The following is a 27352-nucleotide window of genomic DNA, read 5'->3' on the forward strand; positions in this document are numbered from 1 at the left end:
CACCCAGAGATAGCTCAGTTTCCCCCACTTCCAGCCTTCCTTGTTTTTTTTTTTTTTTTTTTTTTTTCTTTTGGCAGGTGGGGTGGAGGAACGTCCATTTCTCATCTTCCACCGACTTTTAGTCCAGCCTGTCCCCAGGTAGTGACTTGGGAACAAGGTTTAAAAGTGGCATCCCTAGTCTAGGGCTGAAGCTGAAGCCAGGTCAGGAGAGTCCGCCATCTTTCTCCCTCTTCCTTTACATTAATCATTCTTTCTGGGTATTGGAGGGGGAGGGCAGACCCAAGGCTTCTGCCCTTAGAAAGTCCCCTTTGTTATCATGTTCTCTCTGAGCACTGTGTGTGGCTGGGAAGTATGTGCACTAATGACAGTGACCTGTATTTTCCAGAATACATTCTTATGAAAACGAGCAGGCTTGACCACAGTTTCTCAGCCTAATCTTTTCCTGGCAGGTTTTGAGTACAGTCACACATTATTGTTTGCCTGATGCCTCTGGCAAATGATATTGCTGTTCATGCTGTGGTTGAAAGAATCCAGGTTCCGACTATTCTTTTCCTGTTGTTTATGAGTGGGCTCTGGGCTCTGCTGCTTTGAACCTGCCATTGTCTGGGTCTTTGCCTGCCTCAAGAGATGCCCTGCTGTGCCTCGTGACCATCTGTTAACAGCACCTCTGTAGCTGGTGAACAGTAATAGCACTCTGAGTCTATAAGTCAGTTCTCTCTTTTCATTTTTTCCCCTGGGAGCCACCTTCTATCCATCCGTTGGACTGTTTAGCAACACATCAGATTCCTTGGGGAAGTTTTCCAGACTGAGTCCTTTGGAGGTGGGTCATGAAGAAGCACCTTAGTTACTCTCTGTGGATTACAGCAATATATTCTTAGCCTGAGCCTCACTTTGCGCAGCCTCCATTACCGTGACCAACTGTGGCCTGAAGTTATTTAAAATTCCAGAAATAAACAACTCATCAGCTGGAAACTGCATGTGTTCGTGGGTAGTGTGATGACATTTCAGACCAGCTGTCTCACTCTCTTCCCTGGGCCTTCACAGGATGTGAATGGTCCCTTTTTCCAGTGGAGCCAATGGACCCACACTTTATAAACCAAATTATACTATAGGTGTGTATGTATAGATAGAAACACAGTGTGCGTGTGTGGAGAGAGAGGGAGAGACTGATGTTTTAGAAATGTTTATATGAAAGGCAGATTTACAGAGATAAGGAGAGGCACACAGATATTCCTTCAGCTACTGTATTTCCCATATAGCTACAATGGCTAGATCTGGGACCAGCTGAAGCCAGGAGCCTCTTCCATGTCTTCCATGTGAGTGCTGGGGCCAAGGACTCGGGCATGCTCTGCTACCTTCCCAGGCCATAAGCAGAGAGCGGGATCAGAATTGGAGCAACCAGGACTAGAGCAAGCACCCATAGGAGATGCCAGAGCTACAGATGCTTGTTTAGCTTCCTACACCATCGCGCTGGCCCCAGTGGGTCATGGGTACTGATTTAATGGTGTTACTTAGTGCAATAATATTTCTGGGAGCTGTTGATGAGGATGCAGGTGGTGTTGGTGGGTTAATCTGAGATGTTGGCCATGTCTGAGATGATAATGGTGGTGGTGATGGTACTGTTTGAGGCACTTTCGGCAATGTCTGAACTGGATTTTTCCCTGGGTCCCCTGCATGCCCTCGACAAAGCTGGGGTACACTCTTGTCCTTTCTGTGCTTCTGAGGACCTGTCCCCATTCTTTGTCGTTTCACTGCCCAGCTCTGGCAGGCCATGCCTGGTTACCAAGTGTAAACTTGATAGCTCAGAGGCAAGCTCTCAGGGTGTACTCACTCAGGCATGTTTACAAAAGGCTCTTTGCAACACATAGATCAAAGAGTGTTGCGTCGGGATGAGCTACCTGCCTTGGATGAAATCTTTACATCATTTCCTGGAGGACAGAATCAAAACATCCCACCAGGTCTACATCTCCCCTTTGTGAAGGTATCAGCCATATGACTGTCTTCGAGTTCTCAGACCTTTCAAGTCCCTCCCCTTGGTTGGTTCTTCAAATCCTGTCCTTTCCATTCTGGCATGTCCCCCAACCCCCAGAGGCCTTTCCTCTGAGTTCCCACTTGTTATTTTCTTTCTTTCTTTCTTTTTTTTTTTTTAAAGATTTATTTATTTTTTATTACAAAGGCGGATATACAGAGAGGAGGAGAGACAGAGAGGAAGATCTTCCATCCATTGATTCACTCCCCAAGTGAGCCGCAACGGGCTGATGCGCGCCAATCCAATGCCGGGAACCAGGAACCTCTTCCAGGTCTCCTACGCGGGTGCAGGGTCCCAGTGCATTGGGCCATCCTCGACTGCTTTCCCAGGCCACAGGCAGGGAGCTGGATGGGAAGTGGAGCTGCCGGGATTAGAACCGGCGTCCATATGGGATCCCGGGGCTTTCAAGGTGAGGACTTTAGCCACTAGGCCACGCTGCCGGGCCCCCCACTTGTTATTTTCTATCATGGACTCTGCTTGCTTGTGTCATATCACCACTGTGCTCCCAAATGAGGCTCTGCTCTTAGTTTGCTTATTTATTGGCGGTCTCTTCCTTCTCAGAGGGATGGAACCCTGTCTGTCTTTGCTGTGTGCAGGGTCACAAGGTCAGCACTGGAAAGGCACAGTCACTGTATGCTGAAAGAATGAACAGGAAACCAAATGCTGATCATGACGCCCACATAGATCACAAGGCTAATGGGTGGTTAGGTTAATGGCCGTCACATGCTAAAACCTCAACTACGATGAGCTCTGTGGATCTCCTTGAACCATGTCCCCAGGCCAGGCCAGCTGCTGCCCAGGAGAGACCTGTGTGCTGGAGTGCTGAAAGTGTAGAAGCAGCAAGTTTTGATTGGTTTTAGGAAGGTATTGGGAAAGTAGGTGTTTGGGTTCAGCCAGTGTCCTGGTCTATGATCATTTTTAAAGATTTATTTATTTATTTGATAAGGAGCGATATGGAAAGAAAGGAAGAGAGAGAGAGAGAGAGAGAGAAAGTTTCCATTTGTGGCTTACTCCCCAAATGACTGCAATGGCTGGTTCTGGGCCAATGCTAATGCCTGGAGCCCAGAATTCTCTGTCTCCCACATATGGGTGTATGGAACGCTTAGGCCATCTTCTGTTCCCTTCTCAGGAGCATTAGCAGGATGCTGGGTTAGAAATGGAGCATTTGAGATTTGAATTGATGCTGTGATGAGGGATTACAGTTATACCAGTAGTGACTTTACCAACTGCACTACAAGGTCAGCCCCCCGAATCATTTTGTACTAAATAAGCTGTCTCTTCTACATAAACTGAGTGTCCTGGTTCCTGCTTTAAACCAAGGGGAAGCCTTTCAGGAGTTCACATCCAGGTTGATCTCAGCCAGCCATTGCCAGGCACTATGCTGTAATTCCTGGTGACTGGGCTCTGTTTTACAGGTGGGGTTCTGGAAGTAGAGAGAGATCTGGTATGAGGCCCCAGAGGCCATGGCAGGAAGTGAACCTGGCCGGTGTGACTCCAGGGCTCATGCTCATCAGCTTTGTACTCTCCTGCTTGTGATGACCTTGGACTCCAAAGGGGTCACACCCCCCACCTAGCCCAAGCAGCTCAGCTTCCAGGCCTCTGGGACCTCTGCTGGTGAGCTATGTTCAGCTGGCTGGAATTCAGTGGGGTTGGCTGTTGCTGCCAATTCTCGAGTCGTCACAGACCTGGCATCCAGTGTGAATGCACAGCCATCATAATTCATTTCCAAATATGCATGTCTTTTCTCATCCAAATTGCAAGTCACAGGACTGGGGGCCTTTTCTCCATTTTCCCCAGGGCACTTGGCGTGATACTTAGAAGTGCTGTGATGCCACTCAGCCTGGCTGATAACAGAATGGGCTCTCCTGAAACTTTGTGTGTGTGTGTGTGTGTGTGCGTGCGCACGCGCGCGCAGAACCACATTAGACCGGTGGGAGCAATCCCTTATCTTCCTTAAAAACAGGAGTGGTTTGCTTTGGCAGCCATGGAGCCAAGGGAGGAATTGTCCATATAATCCAGAACCTGACTGAGTGGTTGCAGGCCCTTGACCTTCTTGTGTGTTTCATACTGGCCTGTTGATACTAGGGTGACTTCTGGGGTGACTGCTGTTCACCACACAAGGGCTGGTCTTGGAAGTCAACACAGGCTGTCCCCTGTGGTACAGGCTTTGGGAGCTGGTGCAGCCACAGAGAGGAGGGGATCAGTGCTGGCTTCAGAGTGGTGCTCTACCTACTTTTTGGCCAAGGCATTCTGTGAAATTCTTTTCCGACTTCTTCACCCATGGCTACCTTGGGTGAGGACAGTAATGAGCTAAATTCTAGCCATTCGGGAGTTCCCAGCCCTGCTGGAGCCAACAATCATTACAGAGGATTGTATTGGTTTTTCTTAGATCAGGCTCATCTTTTGATTACCTTCTGGACAAGCAATGCATATTTATCATCACTTGTCATTGCGCATGCTAGCTCTGGCCGTGCTCACAGCCTATGGTGTCAGGACAGAGAAGCGGAGGTCCACAACAGGATGACCCCTAGCTAACAGGTGGCCAGCACCCACGGAGCTTTTTCCTGGGTAGGTGTTTAAGCCCCTTGCATTCTTTCCTCCTGATGCCCCATAGGACATGAACAGTAAATGGCTCTGTGTGCAGATGTTCTGCCATATTATGTAGCTGGTAGTTTTGAAAATGGGTGTGTGGAGGGTGTAAATTGGTAGAAATTAAGCCCAGAAGTTAAGAAGCTAGTTAAGATGCCTGCATCCCATGTTGGACTGCCTGGGTTGCAGTCCTAGCCCTGATTCCTGCTTGCTGCTAATGCCCAGAAGGCAGCAGTGATGGCTCTTTGGATTCCTAAACACCGGATCTTTATAAAAAGTGTGTGTTCCCATCCATTTAAAGTTATTTCTACCTGTACATATCTCTACACCTGTCTGTGCATAAAGAGGTAGCTGAAATCACAGCATATCTTACGGCAGATATTTGATGGTGGTGAGCCTGGAAGCTAGTTTCACTTTCTTCTTCAAAATTTTCTATGTTGTCTAAGTTAAAAAAAAAAAAAAACAACAAGTCTCTAAAAGCAGTAAGTTATGCTGAGGAAAAGGAAGAGAGGAGTGAATACTGCTGTGCTGTGCTCTGCTGTGCTAACCAGGTGGGCGCTGTACCATTGGCCCTGGGATCCCCATGGGGACTGAGCAGACAGCAGATTATCTCCTGTGAACTAAATCTTTTGTTTGCTCGTGGTTGTACTTTATCTTGACCTACTGGCCTACTTTCTGGCAGGCCCTGAGTTGTTCACCTGAGTTCATTTCCAGCTCTGTTTTTGCTCTGTGCCAGGTCACAGGGGAGGTCCTCCCAGCCATTACAGGTGTTACTTGAGTAAGAGTAGCAGCCACCAGTAGAGAAAGCACTTGCCTGGTCGTGCTGGTTTTTAAAGCCACAGGTGCCCCTCTTTGAACTTTCACTTGAATCCCCCCAGGAGGAACTAGGGGAAGGTTGCCCAAGATAAGGCACTTTGCTCTATTGTGCAGAAAATTTAATTAGGCAGAGCAGAACAATTCAAACTGGGTCCTGACCTAGGAAAGAAAGGAAATTAACCTCAGCCTGCCATAGCGAGGCTCAAGGTCATGTTCAATTATGTTCTGAGAAGGTGGCTGTTTCTGGAGCTGAAGTGGAACCTGCCAGCTCCTAAGTGCTTTCCATGTGGAGGGTACATGCTACTCTCACTGGGCTCTGGGCCACCCTCTGCAGTGTTTACCAGGGAAGGGTGTGTTTTCTTACATACCTTGGCCAGATCCCAGCTTCTCTGGGAGCCAGGCCAAGCGTTCCAATACTTAGAAAGTGGACCCAAGGAGAAGTAGCGTGTAGGTTTGTTCTCTTTTCTTGGGCGATGTCTGTGGAGTGGGTTGAGTGGATGTGGTGTGGGGAGTGGTTGCGTCAAAGTCACCCGATGTATTTCATCACCATCTATATTGACCAAAGGGTTTGTGTTTGCAATTCTTTGCTGATGAAACCGAGTGACGCAGAAAAAGACATTGGACATGGTTATGTTGTAACAGCTGATCCTTTGAGCCCTGTTTGCTCTCAGATATTCCCCAAAGTTTGCTCCATAGAATTTCCTGTCTAAGGCACAAGGCAGTGTTTACACAAAAAGTCAATCTCTGATTTGAAGAAGGTTTGGAGTCTGGGGAAATCCTTCAAACTTGGTCTTTTTGGACAGTTTTCTTGGCTATTGTAACCACATTTCTCAAAGGCATTCCAAGGAAAAGACCTCTAAAAAGACATATTTATTTTATTTGAAAGGCAGAGTAATGAGGGTAGGGAAGAGAGGGGGAGAGAGATGTCTTCCATCTGCTGATTCACTCCTCAAATGGCCGCAGTGGTTGGGACTGGGCCAGAATGAAGCCAGGTTCTGTAAACATGGGCCAACCAATGCCACCTTCCCAGGTGCATTAGCAGGAACTGGATTAGAAAAAGAGCAGCTGAACCTCTGATGTGGGATGCACTGTCCATTTGATGTTGGATGCTGGCACCACAGCTGGGAGCTTAACAAGCTGTGCCATCAATTCTGGTCCCAAGGCTTTGATTTGAACATGGGCCTTTGCATCAGGTGTTAGGGTTGGGCCGGTCAGGGATGATTCTCTGTGTCCAGCCGTGGAGTACGCAACAAATAGAGGCAGATGGAGATAAAAGAAGGCAAGTGGCATTCTTCATCAGGAAAAGAAGGAGGAATGCCAGAGGTTGCCTCCTTTCTTTTTTTTTTCCACAAATATACCCCAAGCATACAATTTCTGCTACTGTAACATGGATCCCAAACCACATTTTTCTATCACATGCCTGTCCCTCCCTTGGTAGTCTGGTAGCTCCACAGTGTCTAGGATCCAGAACCCTCTGTCTTGTCCTTGCCTGCGTGGCCTGATGTGGCCTCCCCCTGTCAGTGTTAATGCAGGATGGGGAGGAATGGTGAACTGCCCCGTGGGAAGTTTACATGCCCCTTTACTCACACAGTATTGGTCAGAGCTTAGCAACATGCCACACCTAATGTATGGGGAGGGGCTCTAGAAAGTGAATTTCTATTCTTGGCACTCATGCAACCAGCTAAAATTAGTAGTTTTGCTTCTAGAGAGAGGTGGGGAGTATGTTGGGTAGGGAGGGACAGGCTGGGGCTGCTGCTCTCATTACTGTCTGTGTCATGAACGCTTACATGGAGGGAAGCAGACAGCCAGCTGGGCCAGCAGTGTCCCCTAAAGACTTCTGTGTTAGATCCAACCGGTTGGGAGTCTATTTTTTTTAGATGCTTCTTGGAATTGGATCTCCCCTTCTTCGTTGGGGGAACTGAATTTTGAAGTTGAGGTTCAATTAGCTACTCTGGGCCATTGTGTTCATATCAAAAAAAAAGAAAAAGTCGAATATTCCTGCAAGCATGAACTTCAAATGATTAGGATTCCTTCTCTCCTTCCTGTTTCTCCTCCTCTCCTACCCTTCCTCCTCCTGTTCTTTCTGCCTTTGCCTCCCATCTGTTTAGGATGGAGGAGTACCCTGATCTGGGGACTGGGCTAGGAGAGGCAGCTCAAAGAGATCTTACATAATGCAGTGAACAAACAGCAAGCAGGCCTTTCGTGTTCCATTAGCCAGAGAGGCATTTAGTATCCACAAGCGAGGGGAACAGACGGGAAAGCAATTACCATTAGTAGGTTTATGATGACGTCCCTGGAGTCAGCCGGATCCTGGGGCCTGTCCCTTGCCTTTTCCTCACTGGGAGAACATGCGCAAGTGGTTTCCACTCCTGCTCATGCCCACCACCTGCCAGAGAGGCCCAAAATATCACAGTTGGGAGAACATAACATTTCCTGAATAGTGGAGATGGGAGGCCTGTTCTTTGGAGCTGGAGCATGTTGCCTCTGCAGTGAGGAGGGAAGGCAGGAGGCAGAGGAAAGGTCCCCACTGGACATGTCGGACTTCAGGCCCCAGGGAGCCTTAAGGCCATTGGGGGTTGAGGCCAGGGCCCAAAGCAAGAGATGTGTGAGGAACAGCATCATCTCTCTAGTTCACTCAACTCTTTGTTCCTTTTGTCTGTAACACTTCCCTCTCCCAACCCCTAGTACAGATTGGGTAGCAAAGAGGATAGAGAATACAAGCAGAAAACTCTGGGTAGCATCTGTTTCCCCTTTCTGCTGAACTGGTGTGATGTAAGGTACATTGTGTCTCAACTCTCATCTCACCCGTAGTTACCGCCATGACCGCAAGGCCGCTGAAATTTCTCATTTTGAGTTTGCTGTAGTAAATTCATTGGCCTCCGGGGTCTTCTGGGGGCATGGTTTGCAGCTGGTTGTCTACATATGCAATGTCCAGTTTGGGAGCCAATACCCACGTGTGGCCATTGAGCCCCCGGCTGAGATAGATTGGAAGTGTACAATATTGATGGGCTCCACTGATTCAGTGTGAAAGACACATGTAAATTTGTCTTAAATGTTTTTTATGACCATGTGCTAATGAAGTTTTGTGTGTGCGGAATTAAAGTCAATGTATTTCTCAAACAAATTCTGCCTGTTTTAGGGAAGCTCTGAGAAAACCAGTCACTCAGCTACAGCTTGAAAGTGGCAGGAGAATTTCAAGGCCATGTATTTTGGATGCCAAACCGCAATCCAAAGGACTTATACAGCTGTGTGCTGCCCATTGTCTCATTTGATTGTTACAAAAACTTTCTAAAAGGCAGGAAGCTAGGGCTGGTCCTCCAGTCTTGCTGGCTTCCCTCAATTCTGTGCAGGATCTGCATGAGATGACTATTTGGTAAGTCTGTGACTTTGTTACTTCCTAGTCCATACAACAAAGGCTGAGCCTAGATTCGACTTCCGCCCTTGGGACTGGTTCCCTACCATAGAACATCTTGTAAAGTCCTTTCCAGTTGTGCTCTGCATGTGTTAAAATGATAGGCCATATTTTAGATACCACTGGGAATTTATTCTGGGTTTTGTTTGAAAAGTTAGCCTTTGCAGGCTTGGCAGCGTGGCCTAGTGGCTGAGGTCCTCGCCTTGATCCCATATGGCCGCTGGTTCTGATCCCGGCAGCTCCACTTCCTCTCTATCTCTCCTCCTCTCAGTATATCTGACTTTGTAATAAAAATAAAATAAATCTTTAAAAAAAAAAAAAAAAGAAAAGTTAGCCTTTGGAATGGGCATTTGGTGTAGCAGTTACGATGCCCGTATCTTTCATCTTTGCCTGGGACAAAAGATGAAAACAAACAAGAGTAGGATTGAATGCAGCAGGCATGGCTGCGCATGGCTACAGACTGCACTGGCATGGGTGTGCACTGGAATGGTAGAGCGACGGATTGGGCTTAACTGCAGCCCCCACTGGTACTTGTGAGAGCCAGTTTTGGTGTGCAACCAGCCAGACTAGGTCTTGACTCCCGCTGAACCAGTGAAAGCTGTGTCTGGGTGCAGACCAGATAGCGCTGGGCTACAAAAACCAACAACAAGAACCAGAATTGGTGTGGCCAGCTGAGCAAGGCCACTGCTCTTGTCAGGACAGGAGGTGGACAATGTCAGCCTGGGCCAATGACCCACTGGTTTGTGCGAGAACTGCCACTGGGAGAAGACTTGATGGAGGAGCTTGGGAAGCTCCTTCGTTGAGACGCAGCCCCTGCAGGAGAGCGCAAGAAGCCAACGCAAGAGCAACCCAGATCATGCCAGGTTACAGTTCCCGCTGGCATACATGTGAGTCAGGTCTGGGGACAGACCAGTCTGGACCAGCACATAACATCCACTGGCAGATCTGAGAATCAGGGCAGGGGGCAAGAGGAGCCAGATCTGGCCGCAACACCAGCCAGTTCACATTAGGACTGGGAGAGCAATCAGTCTGGACTGTAGCACCCACCAACAGGAGCTGGAACAGCGAACAGGCTAGACTAGGCCAGACAGTGCAGTACGACTGCAGAAGCTCAGGTGAGGCACATCATGCCAGCCTGGGCCAAGCGGGGGCTGGGTACGTGAATCCCAGTGACAGGGGATCTGACAGGGCTTGGATAGATTGGTTCAGGTCGTGGGGCCCACATGTTGATGGAGGATGGGCTGCTGAGCCCCAGGGACAGGGGAACTAACTGATGGGGTATGGGTCACTTGGTCCAGATCCTGGGGCTTGCCTTCTAAGTGGGTGTTGGTTCCATGAATCCCGGGGTGAATCTGGTGGGGTTTGGGTCTCCCGGTCCGGGTTCTAGGACCCACAAACTAGGTGGATGTGTCAAGTTCGTGAACCCCAGGGGTGGGGAATCCATCAGTGCTTGGGATACCTGGCCCAGGTTCTTGGACTGGGCATGCAGGAACATGTCCTACCTAATGTAAAAGGTGGAGCAGTGCAGCTGGGATTATATCCGGCATCCATATGGGATCCCGGTGTTTTCAAGACAAGGACTTCAGCTGCTAGGCCACCGCACTGGGCCCAAGCTAATGTCTTAAATGCCAGCATCCCATAAGTGCCAATTCAAGTCCTGGTTGTTCCACATTCCATCCAACTTCCAGCTAATGTGCCTGGGAAAGTAGCAGAAGCTGGCCCAAGTACTTGGGCCTCTGCGTCTCTGTGGGAGTTGAGGATGGAGCTTCAGACTCCTGGCTTTGGCCTACTCCAGCTATTGGGACCATTTGGAGAGTAAACCGGTGGATGGAAGATCTCACTCATTCTCACTTGTAACTCTACCATTCAAATGGAATAAATATACCTTTAAAAATAAATTAAAAAACCAAAATTTGATATCAGGCTATTGTTACTTAGCACTTTTTTACCTTGCAAAAACAAAGAAGCATTCAAACATTTTTATATTTGTGCTTCCTCTATGATATTGCCAATTCTTTCCCTGAAAGATGTCATGTATTTGAGTTGTACAGTCATCATACAGCCATCCTCAGAATGTTTCCTTACCCCACAAAGGAACCATATATATCTGTTAGGAACCATATATATAACATTAAAGCTAGCATTCCTTCCCCCACTGCACCCCTAAACAACCCCTACTTTAATGTTATTATTGATTTACCTGTTTTGAATTCCATATAAATAAGTGATCTTTGTGAGACTTTTACAGATATTGTTTTTAAGGTTCCTTCATGTTGTAGCATATCAATACTTCTTTTAAAAAAGATTTACTAATTTTTTATTTGAAAGACAGATTTACAAAGAGGAGAGACAGAAAGATCTTCCATCTGCTGATTCACTCCCCAAATGACTGCAACAGCCCGAGCTGAGCCCATCTGAAGCCAGGAGTTAGGAACTTCCTCTGGGTCTTCCACGTGGGTACCGGGTTTCAAGGCTTTGGGCCATCTTCCTGTGCTTTACTAAGCCATAAGCATGGGGCTGGAAGGCACCACATGGGATTCTGGCACTTGTAGGCTGAGGATGAAGCAACTGAATCATCATGGTGGGCCCTACTTATTTTCTTTTTATGGTCAAATTTAAATGGAGGCATCGCACTTGGTTTATTCATTCAGCAGTTGATGGATATTTGAGTTGCTTCTTCCTTTTGGCTCTGGTGAGCAGTGCTACTGTGATTATTTATGAACAAGTACTTGGTAGGGTAATTTCAATTCTTTGGGATATATCTAGGAGTGGAATTGCCAGAATGTTGTAAAAGTGACTACCCCATAGTATATGCCCACTAGTAATGTTGGAGGATCCCAGTTACTCTCACAGCTTGCTGTTCTTTGTCTTTTTGATTGTTTTGATTTGCATTTCCTTAATGGCTGCTGATGATAAACATCTTTTTTCTGTACATTTTGTTTGTTTATATGTCTTATTTGGAGAAATGTCTATAGTATTAAGATCCTTCACCCATCCCCCGCTCCTTCAGCTGTCTTTATTAGTCACTTGAAAAAGTTATTTGCATATATTGAATACAGTTTTATTCTCAGTTGTGTAATTTGCAAGTATTTTCTTCCCTACTCTTTCTTTTTTTAATATATTTTTTTTTGAAAGGCAGATGTGCAGAGAGGAGGAAAGACAGAGAGGAAGACCTTTGTCCGATGATTCACTTCCCAAGTGAGCCGCAACGGGCCGGTGGTGCTGTGCCGATCTGAAGCCGGGAACCAGGAACTTCTTTCCAGGTGTCCCATGCAGGTGCAGAGTCCCAAGGCTTTGGGCCATCCTCAACTGCTTTCCCAGGCCACAGGCAGGGAGCTGGATGGGAAGTGGAGCTGCCAGGAATAGAACTGGAGCCCACATGGGATCCCGGGGCGTTCAAGGCGAGGACTTTAACCATTATGCTATCTTGCATGGCCCTCTTCCCTACTCTTGATTATAGACTTACTATCCTAACAATATTAAGACTTGCTATTCAGAACATTATTCCAATTATTTAGATTTTCAGTTTAAACAATTCTTTTAGTGTTCAGACTATAAACTCTACACTTCATAAGTAAGCTATTTTGTTCATTTGGATGCTGTTTGTAAATAAACTTGTTCACCTAATTTTTGAGGTGCTCACTTTTTATAGTACTGTAAGTGGTCACACCATGTGTGTAAACCCTTATGCGACATTCCATTGTAAAGCTAGCATTCCTAACTGATAAGGATTTATTGTTCTTTTCTATAGCTCCACACTGCTGTGGCAATGAACAAAAAGTCCTTGCTCTGCTCTACTGCACAGTTCAAGTTCAGGTTTCTCCTCACTTCTTCTTGAATCGGGAGTCAAAGAATTACTCTCTATTGTCACTGCTCATCCAGCAGTTCTTATCACTCCTTCATTTCATATCAAGAAATTTGAAATAACGATCTCCTCCGCTGAAGGCCCTGGGTGTACACCAGTGTGTGGCACTGCTGTTGGCTCCCCAAGCACCTGCTGGGGAGAACACAGCCCTGCTGAGACCTTGGAGGGAGCAGCCTTGATGGGTTCTCCTCCCTTAGCACTCCGGAGTGTCAAGGATTGATTTTCATACAAAGCAATGGACAGGGCTCTGGGCTTTCTCTCCTTTTTTAATAGAGTGGAGAACTGGTTTCTTCTGCCCCTAAAAATGAATTTATTCTCCAGGACTTCTCCTTTTCCCACTTACTCCCCTCTGCCCACCAGATCCAGTCTTCTGTCTGGTTTTCCAAAACTATTTTGTGCTGATCTGGAAGTTCATCATAAGTCTGCAGGGAGGGTCAGTGAAAGGCTCAGAAATGGAACACTTGCCCAGAGTTGCACTGTTTCCCCTGGCAGCCCTTGGTTCTGACAGTGTGTGTGTGTGTGTGTGTGTGTGTGTGTGTGTGTGTGTGTTTTAAAGAATTATTTATTTTTATTGGAAAGTCAGGTATATAGACAGGAGGAGAGACAGAGAGGAAGATCTGTCCGTTGATCTCCATGCTGCCACAAGGTCTAGAGCTGAACTGATCCAAAGCCAGGAGCCAGGAGCCTCTTCTAGGTCTCCCATGTGGGTGCAAGGTCCCAAGATTTTGGGCTGTCCTCGACTACTTTCCCAGGCCACAAGCAGGCAGCTGGATGGGAAACAGGGTTGCTGGGATTAGAACCGGTGCCCATATGGGATCCTGGTACGTGCAAGACAATACTGCCTCTGGGCAACTGTGATTCTTTAGCTGCTAGGCTACCTGGCTGAGCCCAGTGTGTGCTTTTCTGATCACTATGCTTGTGGCTCATGCCTGATTGTGTTGTTCCTGAGGCAAGGGAGGGTTAGGGTGGGGATTATCTGAAGTATTTCCTTACCTAGGAAGGCCAGGTACCAATGAAATGAGACTAAGAAAGGTTGGTTTTTGTTGTTGTTGTTGTTTTGTTTTAATAATAATAATAAAAAGCTCTGAGCTGCAAGTATCTCTGGCTCCTGGGGTGCTGCTCTGGGCTGCCCGGAAAGGGAAATCAGTGCTGTCTGAGAGGCAGGGCTGGGAGCTGTGGACGGGAAGGCCTGGGAAGGCCTGAAGGCTCAACATTGGCTGCATCCTGCCTCTGGGCAACTGATCCTGTCTCAAATTCAGGGGAAGCTTGGTCACCTGATTTCACTCAAAGCTAGACACCTGGTGTGCGTTTGTGAACTGACCTGCACAGTCTGAGTTAAATATGCAAATGGTAGTTTGAGGACAAAGGGGCAATATTTTGGAGACATAACTTTATTGAGGTTCATTTTCATACAGTGAAATGTACAATTTACCGAGTTTTAGTAGGTGTCTATACCCAATCAAGATTCTGAACATTTCAAAGGGCTGTGCTTGACAAGGAAACTCCATCTGGACTTGTCTAAGTTCCCGATCCTTGCCCAGCCTAGAAACAGAGTCTTACAATAGATCCTAATCAGATGTCTATTGATATCATTAATCTAGTAATAATTGCCACAAACAGATATACTCCAAGATGTCATGACCACTCAATAAAACAAATGCTGCAATAAAGCAGATCATATATGCTTTTGGTTTTCCAGTACCCGTAAAAATAATGCTAATCCCATATGCCTGTTAAGTATGCTAAAGCATTATGGCTAAGAACCCGTGTATTTCTTAATTTTCAAATACGCTATTGCTAAAAAACTGCTAATGACTACCAGCATTATTGGTAAAACGATGCTGATAGACCTGCTCAAGGCAGGTTTGTGAGAAACCTTCCATTTGAAAGACACAGTAACTAGGAAGCATGGTAAAGTAAGAAGCCATGTGAGGGATGCTCATGTAGGAAGCCAGGCATGAGGAAGGCACTGGGAAAAGATAATGGAAAATGGTACTGACAAATGCTTTTTTTCTGGTGAAAGACATTTTTGAAATACACACAAGAGTCATCTTTTAAAAAAGATTTATTTATTTTTTTATTGGAAAAGCAGATATACAGAGAGGAGGAGAGACAGAGAGGAAGATCTTCCATCTGATGATTCACTCCCCAAGAGGCCGCAACAGCTGGAGCTGAGCCAATCCGAAGCCAGGAGCCGGGAACTTCTTCCAGGTCTCCCTTTCAAGTGCAGAGTGCCAAGGCTTTGGGCCGTCCTCCACTGCTTTCCTAGGCCACAAGCAGGGAGCTGGATGGGAAACAGGGCCACCAGGATTAGAACCAGCACCCATATAGGATCCCGGCACGTTTAAGGCAAGGACTTTAACCACTACGCTATTGCACTGGGCTCCCCATACAAGAGTCTTTAAGAAGTTATGGAAAATGCTGGTTGTGGGAAAAATTATGTATGGGTTTCAACATCTTAGAGAACAAAACAAACTTTTCATTTTAAAAAGATTTATTTTGGTGCTTGAGAAGCAGATAGTGACACTGTTTGAAAGCAGTCAGTATCTCCCACCTACTGCTTCACTGGTTCATTCCCTGTCCAATGGCCACGAGTGCCTGGCTGTGCCAAAGCTAGGTCTGCAGAATTCCACCCGGGTCTCTTATGGAAGTAACAGGGACCTAAGTACTTGGGCCATCTTCTGGTGCTTTTCCAGGTGCATTAGCAGGGATCTGGGTGGCAAGCCAAGCAGTTAGGACTGGAGCCAGTGCTCCGCTATGGGCTTATTCCAGTGCACCACAATGCCAGCCCCGACACTAACCCATTAACTCCATTTTCCCATGAAATTTGTTTATCGGTTTATTTATTTGAAAAGTAGAGAGATGCATAGAGGTGAAAGAGAGGGAGAGGCCAAGGGAAGGATTTGGCAAGAGGGACATCTGTTTGTTGTTTCACTCTCTAGTGCCTTACAAGAATTGGAGCTGGGCCAGGCTGCAGCCAGGATCCAGGAGCTCCATCTAGGTCTCCTGGGGCATCTGCATTCTCTATAAACCTAACTTTTCTAATTCTCCTCTAAAGTTTGTGTTCAGGACAAAGAAAAGGAAATGCATTTTCTGGAAGCCAGGCACTGGGAGTGTGGTTGATACTTGGAAATGTCTTCCTTTAAAATGAGTGCAAAAATGTGTTTGGGGCTCTAAATGTGCTTGTGTTTATTCTCTTATAAAATCTGGTTGGTGTAAAATCCTCTTCCCCTCTTCTCCCAATTTCCCAAGAGAAGGGAAGCTCCAGGGTAAAGCTGGGTGAGTTTGTCACTCCCCAGACACCTACTGCATGAGCATAGAACCTTCTCCAAAACTGAGTTGGTGCGTGGCTGCATGTACGGTCCCTTCAGAAAGCTCAGGGAAAATGCAGGTTAGCAAAAATGATGCATTGATTCCAAACATGTTTGCCCCAGTGGCTTGACTTTTCCTCCCCTTTGCTCACAGGCGTTTGGAAGGCACCTTGGACTACTTTCCTGTTTTGCATGGACAGCAGGCGGAGCAAATGTATGCCCTGCAGATGGTTAACAGGGCCTGAGTTATATCCCTTGCAGCTTGCTTCTGGGTTTTATGATTCATTGCTGTGTCTCCACCCCTCAGGAAGTGGCAGAAGCTGCCCCAGAGGTGACACAAAGCCTGAAAGTAAAAGAGGAAGTGGCAGGCCTTGCAGTGAAGGTGAAGGTCCGCTTCTCCAGGGGAGAAGCCAGGGGCCTGGAGCCGTGCCAGGGGCCAGCTTTGGGGCTCCCCAGTAGGCCTGCTCGTCTGCTCCCTAAGTGGCCCTCCTGAGTGCCCAGCAGTCTGCTTCCAAGTGGCTCTGTGAGATCCCTGGGTAGTGTCCAGTGAGTCATGCCCGCCTGTGATTTTCAGCCACTTCAGAATCTCTTCCCCACTGTCCTCCTGGGAAGTCACGACCTGAAATGTCCCCAGGTATTTATGGGCTTTCTTGTTGCCCTAGCAAACAGCATGAAACAAAACAGCTTTGTTCTGCCAACAGTTCCTGGGGGAAGGATTCTGTATGTTGGTGGTGCTGTGTCTCCTACTTGTGCTTCCCCTATCTCTGGATGCAGCCCTTGTTGTCTTGGCTCACGAGCCCTTTCTTGGCTCACTGCCACCCCCCACATCCAATATGCAGCTGTTATTACCCATCCTGGCCTCGTGCTTCCATCTGATGGAGAGCCTGTGATCACATCAGGCCCACCTGGATAATCCGGGATCATCTCCCTACCTCTCAAGCCTTAGCATAATCCCATCTGTAAAGTCTGTGTGTAAGGGAACATTGACAGGTTGTACAGATCATGATGTTGACATTCAGCTGCCTAGCCAGGGGGGACATGGAGTCTCTAGCCAGAGCTGCTGCTGCTGCTGGTGGTGGTGGTGGTAGAGCTCTGTCCCTCCGTGTGATACTCTTTCAGAGTCACAGCTGGGAATATGTGGGTTCTCTGACTAGAATTCAGATCCTGACCCAGGTGTTAGCAGATTCAATGAACTAACTATGTGTGTGCACACAATAGAGGTAGAGATCTGATCTGGCAGAGAACATGGAAGGAAAAGCATCCAGCACCGTGGGTGCTCAATGAGTGGTACCTGGGACCAGCACTGTGGCATAGAGAGTTAAGCCACTGCTGCTGACACTGGTATCTCATATGCATGCTTGTTTAAGTCTTGGCTGCTCCATTTCTGATCCAAATCCCTGCTAATATACCTGGGAAAAAGCAGTGGAGGATGATCCAAGTCCTTGGGCCCCTGCACCCGTATGAGAGATCTGGAGGAAGCACCAGCTCCTGTCTTCAATCTGCCACTGCCCTGGTCACTGCAGCCATTTTGGGGTGTGAACTAGCAAATGGAAGATCTTGCTCTCTTCCCTCCTCTAACTCTACCTTTTAAATATATCTTACAAACAGAAGGGACAGTTACAATTGGAAAATTGTCTCTCGTTTAGCTTGCACATTAGGTGGCGTCTTCAAGATTCCTTATACAAAACAAGGGAATGATACACAGACATGCTGTTCCCCAGGCTCCCGTATGCCAAAACCTGTTGTGGAAAGGGAAGGTGAGAGCGACATTTAAGGGCAACACTCCTGCGTTCCCCTGTGTGTCCCAGGTCTGGTTTCCCCTGTAACCGAATATCTGCAGTTGCGTCTGGAATTGCCCAGATTACACTTGCGTAGAACCCCAGAAATTCTTGGAATTCGTGCTTGTTGCCAGGAAATGACTCTGAAAGGATAGAGTGATACTCAGAAGTCTCTCCAGTAGAAGCAGAGACCAGGAAGCTTAACTGGGTGGCTGCGGGGCTTGACTGCAGCCAGGAGGGGCTAATGTCTGTGTGTGAAGGCTGACCACTTTATCTACATTATCTTTGTCTTGACATCAGATGTCCATGACTTTCTAAAGAGGAAGCAAGGGCTCTGGGAGGAGAGCTCTTATCTGCGTTCACATGGTCCACTGGAGCAGGTCTGGCATCTTACCATCACCTAAGCTGACCATTCTGAGACACCACAGTATTGAAATTTCTTGCTAATTCATGAATCTCTATTGTAATGTAAGAAAAGAGAAAACCAGACTGCCCTATCAGAGGTGAAGTAATAACATACGAGTTGCAGTTTCTGCTTCAGAGGCCGAGAGGTAGGGGGAGAGGGAGCAGAAGGGGAGAGTACAAGCTCTTATCTGCTGATTCACTTCCCAAATGTCAGCACTGACTGTCGCTGGGCCAGTGTCAGAATCAGGAGCCGTGACCTCCACCCAGGACACCCACTTGGGTGGGAGCTTGAGCTGTCACCACTGTCTCCCAATGACTGCACTGGTGGGGATCTGAAGTCAGGGGCTGGAGCCAGAACGGGGTTCTGCAGTGTGAGACACAGGCTTCGTCACTGCTGGGCTTCATGGATGGCTTATAGGCTGCTTCTCCCAGATCTGTGGGAGAGGGCCCTGCAAAGGTTGCTGCTGTGGGGCTGTTGGGTACAGCAGGTCCTGGGCTCCCCCAGCCGGATTTCCTTCCTGAGACTTGGACTTCCACTCCCCACCCACAGAGCACTACAAGGGTTTATTCTTTTCGTTTTGCAAAGCAAATTTTAATTCTGTTTGTTTTTGAGCTGGTAGGTCATGTTGCATCATCAGCAGGTTCAGAGTGGCAAGGGCCTTTCCACTACCTTTCTCCTGTCGTGGTTCCCTGCCAGAGATGTGTTCCAGAAACACAGGCAAATATGAGTCAGCTGTCTTTCTTCCTAACAGATGAGAGAGTGTGTCATGTATGTTGGGCTGTGTCCACCCCTTGTAGGTTAGGTATGCGTTTCAGGCATCTGGTGTTTTCTCATTTATTCACATGAAATTAAATCATTTCCATAAAACCAAGAAAAAGATATTGTATGACTAATGAGAAGACAAATAGCTTTGAACCTGACTGTAACAGTAAGATGGCTAGCAAAATACCTACACATGATTGTTTTTAAGAGTTGGCTAAAGGGCCTGGCAATGGTTAAATGGTTCAATGGTTAAATGCTCACCTTGCAAGTTCTGGGATCCCATATGGATGCCAGTTCCTGTCCTGGCTGCTCCATTTCCCATCCAACTCCTGCTTGTGGGCTGGGAAAGCAGTAAAGGATGGCCCAAAGCCTTGGGACCCTGCGCTCGTGTGGGAGACCTGGAATATGCTCCTAGCTCCTGGCTTCAGATCGGCTCAGCTCCAACTATAAGGCCATTTGGGGAGTGAACCGGCAGGTGGAAGATATTTCTCTCTGTCTCTCCTTCTGTTCATAAATATGATCTGCCTTCCTAATAAAAATAAATCTTTAAACAAAAAGGAAGTTGGCTGAAGAAAATGTGCTATTTTATGGAGTCCAAATTAGTTGAGTAACTCTTTCTTCTTATCTCCCTTTCCCCAATTAAGGACAGTTGTTTTCAAGTGACTTCATAGTTTTGGAAGACTCAAGCATAAAATACCTGTTGGGATGCCACCATCCCATTTGAAAGGTTCTGAGTCCCAGCTTTGATTACACTTCCAGCTTGAGGTGAGGGCATCCCTGGGAGGCAGCAAGTTGAAGACTCAAGTAGTTGGGTTCCTGCCACCCTCTTGGGGAGACCTGGCTGGAGGGCCTTGGTTCCCATCTTGGCCTTGTCCAGCCAGTTCAAGAGTGAACCCATGAATAGGAGCTGTCTGGCTGCCTTTCAAATGAATTTCAAAAACAAACAGGAAGCAGATTTTATTAAATTTGGTGTCAGAGACTCAAGAAAGGGGGGAGACTGATCAGAGGGACCTCCAGGCTGACCCCAGGCGTAGAACCCTTCTGTAGCTGCCTCAGGTACCCGCCCCACCCTCCGGACCAGCTTGGGGTACCTTTCACCAAGATGGCAGGTTGGGGGCATGGCCACCTCATTCCTTTCCTTTTCTTCCCTGACTTCTGAGCTCCTACCCACCACCACATTTGCTCACTCCCAACTGCCCCAGTAAGGCCACAACAAGAGTGGGAGTCAAGCACGCTGACCAGAAGTAGCATCCATTAAAGGAGCAGGGGCAGTGAGCCACGCCAGTCAGTGGTGGAGCTATGGTCACTGCAGTGGTTTCTGGACTGATTGATTTCTGAATTTCAAATAGTGTTCCCACATGCCCAACAGTTCCTACTGCAAGTCACTGTTGGCTTCTTATGAAGCCAACTCCATTGGTCACAACATCTCACTTCTATATGCCAGATTCCTAAGTTCTCAAGTTGACACCCATTTTGAAGATGGGGAAGTTGAGGTTTAGGGAGGCCAAGTTACTTGTCTAAACAGGTGGTGGAACTTTAAAAAAAAAAAGGTTTACTTATGTATTTGAAAGTCAGAATTATACAGAGAGAAAGGGAGTGACAGATGAGATTTTCCATCCACTGCTTTACCCCCAGATGGCTCCAATGGCTAGGGATGGGCCAGGCTAAAGTAATGAGCTTCTGCCAAGTCTTCCATGTGGGTGACTGGGGCCTAAGCATTTGGGTCATCTTCCACTGATTCTCCCAGACTGCTAGTAGGGAGCTGGATTGGAAGAGGAACATCTGGGCTGTAAAGTGGCACCTGTGTGGGATGCCAGTGTACATTGTGCCAGCTTTACCTGCTACACAACCATGATGGTTGTGTAGACTCTGAAGTAAGACTCAGCTGTTGATCTGGCTCCCTGCCTGTGACGTTTGTCAGTGTTCTTTACTGAAGCTGGCACCAGCAGGAAGTTCTAGTCAAAACTGTTGACATTTAAGCTCCGGTCACACTTTTTGCCTTCAAAGAAACAAAAGAATCTCAAAGTCCACCAACCTTTGTGAAATGACCCTTTATATCCTTGAAAACCATGATAATGAAGTAAACCTTTGATCCTTCTCTGAATTTATTTCTTCCTTCCTTTGCTGGGCTAACTTCAAATGACAAAGATGTATTGAGGGTGGTCATTGTGCTAGGTCATTGGAGGACTTGAAAACACAGAGCAGGTTTGTGGGCTTAGGTTAAAACCACTGTGTAGGACACCTGCATTCTATATCAGGGTGCTTGTGATGAAGTCCCACCTTCACCTCCACTTCTGAACATGTTTCCTGCTCATGTGCCTGGAAGGGAGCAGATAAAGGCCAAGGTATAGCTGGGTCCCTGCCACCCATGTGGGAGAAGTGGATGGAGCTGCTGGATCCTGGCTTCAGTCTGGCCCATCCCTGGTTGTTGTGGGCAGCTGGGAGTGAATCAGAGAATGGACATTTGCTCTTGTTTTTCTGCTGATGCCCTTTCTAATTAATTAGCTAATTCATTAAGAAGATTTTTAAGAAACACATAGACAGTATCCTGATTGTTGCAAAGGGTTTATCCGCCTGATTAGTCTCAGCTGGCATTTATATAGCACTTCTAGGAACTCAACATGGTCTCATTCAATGGCTCTACCAACTATTATGACTTTTACTTTATATAAGCCAAAAGTGAATTGGAACCCAGGTCTGGGGGAGCTTGCTTGCTGTCACAGAATTCACAAGTGGCTTGAGCTTCTGTATACAAGAAGATATAACTAAGGATTCCCAGTGTTATGTGATAAAGGCACAGAAGGCCATAGAGGGCTCAGGCAGCAAGTGAAAGAGCAGCAGGGAGCTCTATGGGTTGGGGTCCTGGGGGAGGAAGTCTAAGAGGAGGTAGGACCTAAGATGGACCTACATGGTGGTGCTAGCACAACACAACAGGGAGCAGACATATGAGGAGGGTGGGAATGTGCCTGGGGAGGATGACCTGTTTGAAGTTGACTGAGCAAAAGAAATGCAGGGGATCTTCTTGGGGGAGGTGAATCACAGGTAACTTGGTCAAGTCTAAATGTCATTCCATTGGACATGTACTAGAGAAGTGGGGGGTGTTACACCCTACTTGGAAGGCAGAAAGAGTGTCTTCCATCCACTGGTTCATTCTTCAAACACCTGCAACAGCCCAGGCTGTGTCAGTCTGAAGCCAGGAGCCAGGAACTCCCTCCATGTCTCCAGACTGGGATGTCAACAACGAAAACTGACTTAGCCTACTGTTCCCTGATGCTCTCCCCCTTACATCTCCTTTTCATTCCTCCCTCCCTGTCACTAGTAGAAGTTAGCCTCACATAGACAGCCCTTGATTCCTTGATTCCTTGATTGTTTGAGGTAATGCTGAAGTCTGGCCAGTTCTAGCCGTAGAACCTGATGATTGGTTCAACTTGCTGTACTGAGAAAGAACAAAATAGGATTCAGGGCTTCGTACCCTCTCCTAGCAGATGTGGGAGCTTCTCATTGACCCCTACCATCCTGGCATCCTTTTGCAAACCAGTGAATGTTTAGGGCATGTTCCCATCATCATCATCTGCTGGTTTTTGACATTACTGTTCCATGAACTGCTTCATGTCATTTCCAATGACCCCTGCAGATTGCTGATAGCATCTCCAGGTTACCAGGTCCAGAACTCAGGGAGGCAGTGACTAGGTGGAATCTCTCCTGCCTATCCCATTGTAAGTTACACACACACACACACACACACACACACACACACGAGACTGGCACATGCCTGGGCTCAGTCAAAGTTGGCCTCACAGTACTTGACACCCATCACTGCTGCTTGGTTGCTAGGTAACCAGATTATCTCTGGTCAGCAGTTAGAGAAGAAGGCAGGCCTGCCACTCCTATTGGAACATACCAGCTGTGAGCTATCAAGCGTTTGGAACTTGAACTCTGCTGACTGCCAGTTGACTCTGATCATCACCTGGTAGGTTGGGGTACTGGGCTGCTTTCCTTTCTTGGACAGGATTTGACTACCAGGGTGGTTTTTTTTATCTTTGCCGCCCACTAAGGGTCTGCATTCCTGGGATGCCCAATGTATGGCAAGCATAACTTTGAGGTGGTTTTCCCGCCAACACCCTGCTTCATAGCAGTGAAGCCTGTGGCAAGCCAATTGCCACCCAGTACCTTTAACCAAGACAGTTGACGTCACTGTGGCTGGCTTCCCCAGCCACATGCCTTCCTGGAGAGCTCTTTACAGCTTTTGGCTGGTGCACTGCCACAGTGTGGAGCAGAGATTGGCCTTTGCAGGGGACAACTGCCCCATCCTCCCTGGGGTTGACCTTTCTTGCTCCCTAGCTCTTCTGCCCTCATGTACTTCACCTTTGCACTCTCAGTGGTCATCCCAAGTCACTTCTCAATACAGTGTCCGAGGGGTCCCCAGTGCTAACCCATCTGGTAGCTTGTGCCCTTCCTCTGGTAGCCATGCTGTAGATGAAAGAGGGGCTGTTTGAGCTTTTGGGATCATAGCGATGAAGCTGTCAGCCTGGCCCTGCCACATATGCCTCACCTTGAGTTCTTGTAATCTCAAAACCCCAGTCTCCCCATTTTGTAGAAATAGGGACAATGATGCTGGTATGGTTCTTACGCTTGTGAAGATTTATTTCTTTGAAAGTTAGAGTTAGGAAGAGAGAGAGAGAGTGATTTTTTTTTTTTTTTTTTGGTCCATCTGCTCATATACTCTCCAGATGGCCACATCAGCAGGGTCTGGGCCAGGAGCCAGGAGCTTCATTTGGGTCTCTCAAGCAGGTGGTAGGGGCCCAAGTCCTTGGTCCATCTTCTGCTTCTTTTCCTAGCTGGGAACTTGATCAGAAGTCAAACAGCCAGGACATAAAGCAGCATCTATATGGGATGCTGGCAGAATGGGCAGTGGCTTCATGCAATATGGCACAGCACCAGTCCCTGGAATGGTTCTTAAATGGACCGATGGAAAGTCCCTGACTGGATATACAGCAGATATGCAGCCACATTAATTCCTCTTTCATTTCTTGTGTTCTCTCTCGACGCCAGAGATGAGGCACTGGCCCTATACCTGCTCCCACTACAGAGTCCAGAGTTGAGGACACAATCTCGTGGCAACAAGGAGACAAATAATATGTTTAAAAAGCCCTAGAGGACTTCACTGATTCTTTTCAATGCAGTAAGAAGTACTGAAAGAGCCTGCTTACAAAGGGAGGGATAAGTAGGTATAGATATTTGCCTGCGCTCCTGTCTGTCAGGAACACTTGGGATTCCTCCTCTTTTGTCAGGTTTTCTGGATCTCCTGGTCAGGTCCTGGGAATGAGCAGATTGGGCTGGGCTACCTGTGTTAGGCAGACTCCTAAGATGGCACCCTCTCCCACTTTTCCTTCTGGGCTTGGGTCTTTGCTAGGTAGTTGAGTGTCTGGGTGGGGGTAGCCTGATTACAGGGGCTCTTAAGTCCTCTCTGTCCCTGGTCACTATCACCCTGGCCCCCTGCATCCAACCAACACCTGCATGCTCATGTGGACATTAAGATTGTAAGTGCCACCCTGGTGCAGTGAAGTTCTGTTTTGGCCTTCCTACCTGGGAACAAGGTGTATAACCTGGATTGTCTCTGGTTTCTATATCCCTACCTACTGCTTCTAAACCGTCACCCTACTCTTCCCTGTGTTGGAATGAGCTGATCTAGTGACCTGCCAGAATGACATCTTCCTTCTCAACTTGAGCCTTGTAGGAGCTGCAATGATGGACATTACTTAATTGGATTTACCAAAAAAGTGTTTCACAAGGACAGTCCCTAGCGCAGATGTGAGGGGCTCAGTCAATAGATAGTACTAATACCCATGGACTTGCTTGAGAATATCCAAAGCTCAGAGGGGTCCCTATGCAAAAGGAGAGCTCAAGAGGGACCTGGAAACATGGGGCCGAGTGGGACGGGGTAGGCCTCATGGGAGGCCTGGATGCTGACAGCACTGAACAGCTAACCTAGTTCAGTATCCCATCCTATCACTGCCAGCAAAGACTGTGTTTCTTCCATTCCTTATGACCCACTTTCTAAGCCCACTGATGACCAAGGGGAGTTGGCAAAGGAAGAAGAATATGGGTTACCCTGACCCGTTTTCTGTTCACATTTGAAATCAGGACAGAAACTTAATCAAGCAGCTTGGAGATGTCGGATGCTTGCACTGGATTCTGGTGCAGGGCCGCCTTTGGGCTGTGTGCAGCATACACCAGTGCACACAGGCACCTGTAGCCAGTGAGAATGGTAGCCTGAATTAGGGTGTCATTCTTGGGGCACACAGGTGCAAAGCAGTAAGAGAGCTACATCTCAGATGGGTACAGGGTTCATAGTAGCTGCCTTGTGGGATTGTATGGACCAAGACATAGGAATGGATTCAAAATTCTCAGCCTCCTCTGATCCAAAGTAACTGCTCCACCATGGCTATTGCTGTTGTCTTAAGTGTGTGTCTATTAGGGATCACACCTGTCTTTTCCATTGGAAATTGGTGTTTATGTAAGAAATTGGTGCGGTAGGCAAGAATTGTGGATTTCAGCTCAACCACAGGGCCCTCCTCCCATGTGGTATGAGGGATGGGAGGCGGGCTGGAGGACAGACTGGGAGTAGCCTCACTGTGTCCCCTACCACTTCTCATTCTGTGTGAAGCTGGAATGAGTGTGAGTGTTGGGGAAGGAGACAGAGCTGGATTGAACTGCAGTTCAAGGAGAGGGTGAACCCCCCTCAGCATTCCTGCTCTTTGGGGTGCAGGGAAGGAATGTTAAGTGACTCTGGCTGGTCCTATGCTTAGTTTTGGTTGAACCATACTTGTCTTGAACCTGTTTTCTTTTTCAGGCTATCCTCCAGTTCTGCTTGATCTTTTTTGAAACAGATTCTGATTTAAACTAACACACACACACACACACACACATACAAAGGTACAGAGACAGAAGGAAAGATAGAGGAGGGAGGTCTTTCACCTGCTGGCTCATTCCCCGAATGGCCACAACAGCTGGAGCTGTGCCAATTCAGAGCCAGGAGCTTCCTCTGGGTCTCCCACATGAGTGCAGTTTCCCAAGGATTTGAGCCATCCTGTGCTGCTTTCCCAGGGAGCGGGATTGAAAGTGAAGCTCCTGGGACATGAACAAATGGGTGTCCAAATGGGATGCTGGTGCCACAGACAGAGGCTTAGCCTACTATGTCACAGTGCTGGGCCCAGAAATAGATTCCTTTGAGAAAACTACTGAACAAGATACATACATGCAACAGTGAACATTTGGTACATTGGGTAAGGAGCTGCTTGTAATACCTGTATTCCATATTGGAGTGACTTGGTTGGCTTTCTGCCAATATGTGCCTTGGAAGGCAGCAGGTAGTGACTCAAGTAATTGGGTTACTGCCATGTACAGCAGAGACCCAGATTAGGTTTAAGGCTTTTGGACTCCATCTCGCTCAGCCCTGTCTATTGCCAGCATTTGGAGAGTAAACTAGTTGAGGAGGGACCACTGTGTCTGTCTTGCAAGTAAAGATTTAAAAGATAATGTTTATTTATTTATTTATTTTTTAGATAATGTTTATAAACATTATAACAGTTATAAACAGTCCATGTTTTGTAGTTTCTCAGATCCCCAGAAGAAGGCTTTGTTGTTGTTGTTGTTAGATTTGCTTACCTTATTGGAAAGTCAGATTTACAGAGAGAAGGAAAGGCAAAGAGAAAGATCTTCTACCCGCTGGTTCACTCTCAAGTGGCTGCCAATGGCTGGAGCTGAGCTGATCCGAAGCCCAGAGCCTGGAGCCTCTTCTGGGTCTCCCTCGCAGGTGCAGGGTCCCAAGGCTTTGAGCTGTCCTCAGCTGTTTTCTCAGGCCACAAGGAGGGAGCTGGATGGGAAGTGCAGCAGCTAGGACACAAGCAGGCACCCAGTTTGGATCCTGACGCATGCAAGGCAAGGACTTTAGCCACGAAACTAGCATGCTGGTCTCCCAGATGAAGTTTTAGATTGTTTTCCAAATGTTGGATGGGCCAACTCCTGCACACGCTTCAGAACCTTGCTTTGCAGAGCTTTCTGCCAGCTCCATATCAGCCGGGTAGCCCCTCCTCCCACCTCTCCTTGTCCTTGGCTGCTTGTTCTACACACTGCTGTCACCCATTTCCTGGGTGGCCTCCCCTGCTAGACCGTGATGAGCTCGCCTTGGTCTTCCTTACTTGGATTGTGTCCCTGAGCTTTGCACACAAGTGCTGATGGAACAGAATGTGTGTAAAAAGGAGCTTCTGGCTTTGAAAGGCAGAGAGCAGTATCTGGTGACACTCCAGGGGCTGTGCCAGGTGGCAGAACGAGTATCTGTTCTGATGTCCTGAAGACATGGGGCTGTCGACACAGTGGGGCAA

General features: G+C 47.5%; 1 protein-coding gene across 4 annotated transcripts in view; it reads left to right on the top strand.

Moving 5' to 3' along the window:
* The window catches only part of GFOD1 (Gfo/Idh/MocA-like oxidoreductase domain containing 1), a 101646-nt gene that overhangs the window by 61887 nt on the left and 12407 nt on the right, over window positions 1-27352 (top strand). Inside the window, exon 2 of one of the 4 annotated variants that reach the window (XM_058667939.1) lies at window positions 8574-8807. The exons of 1 other annotated variant lie outside the window; for it this stretch is intronic. The gene's annotated coding sequence lies outside the window, so the exon portion shown is untranslated. Of the gene's footprint in view, window positions 1-8315; window positions 8808-17618; window positions 18181-27352 lie in introns of those variants that run through there. 2 more of the 4 variants (XM_058667934.1, XM_058667945.1) reach the window with 2 other exon arrangements.

This window comes from Ochotona princeps, chromosome 1 (genome assembly GCF_030435755.1).
Source record: "Ochotona princeps isolate mOchPri1 chromosome 1, mOchPri1.hap1, whole genome shotgun sequence".
NCBI classification, from domain to species: Eukaryota; Metazoa; Chordata; class Mammalia; order Lagomorpha; family Ochotonidae; genus Ochotona; species Ochotona princeps.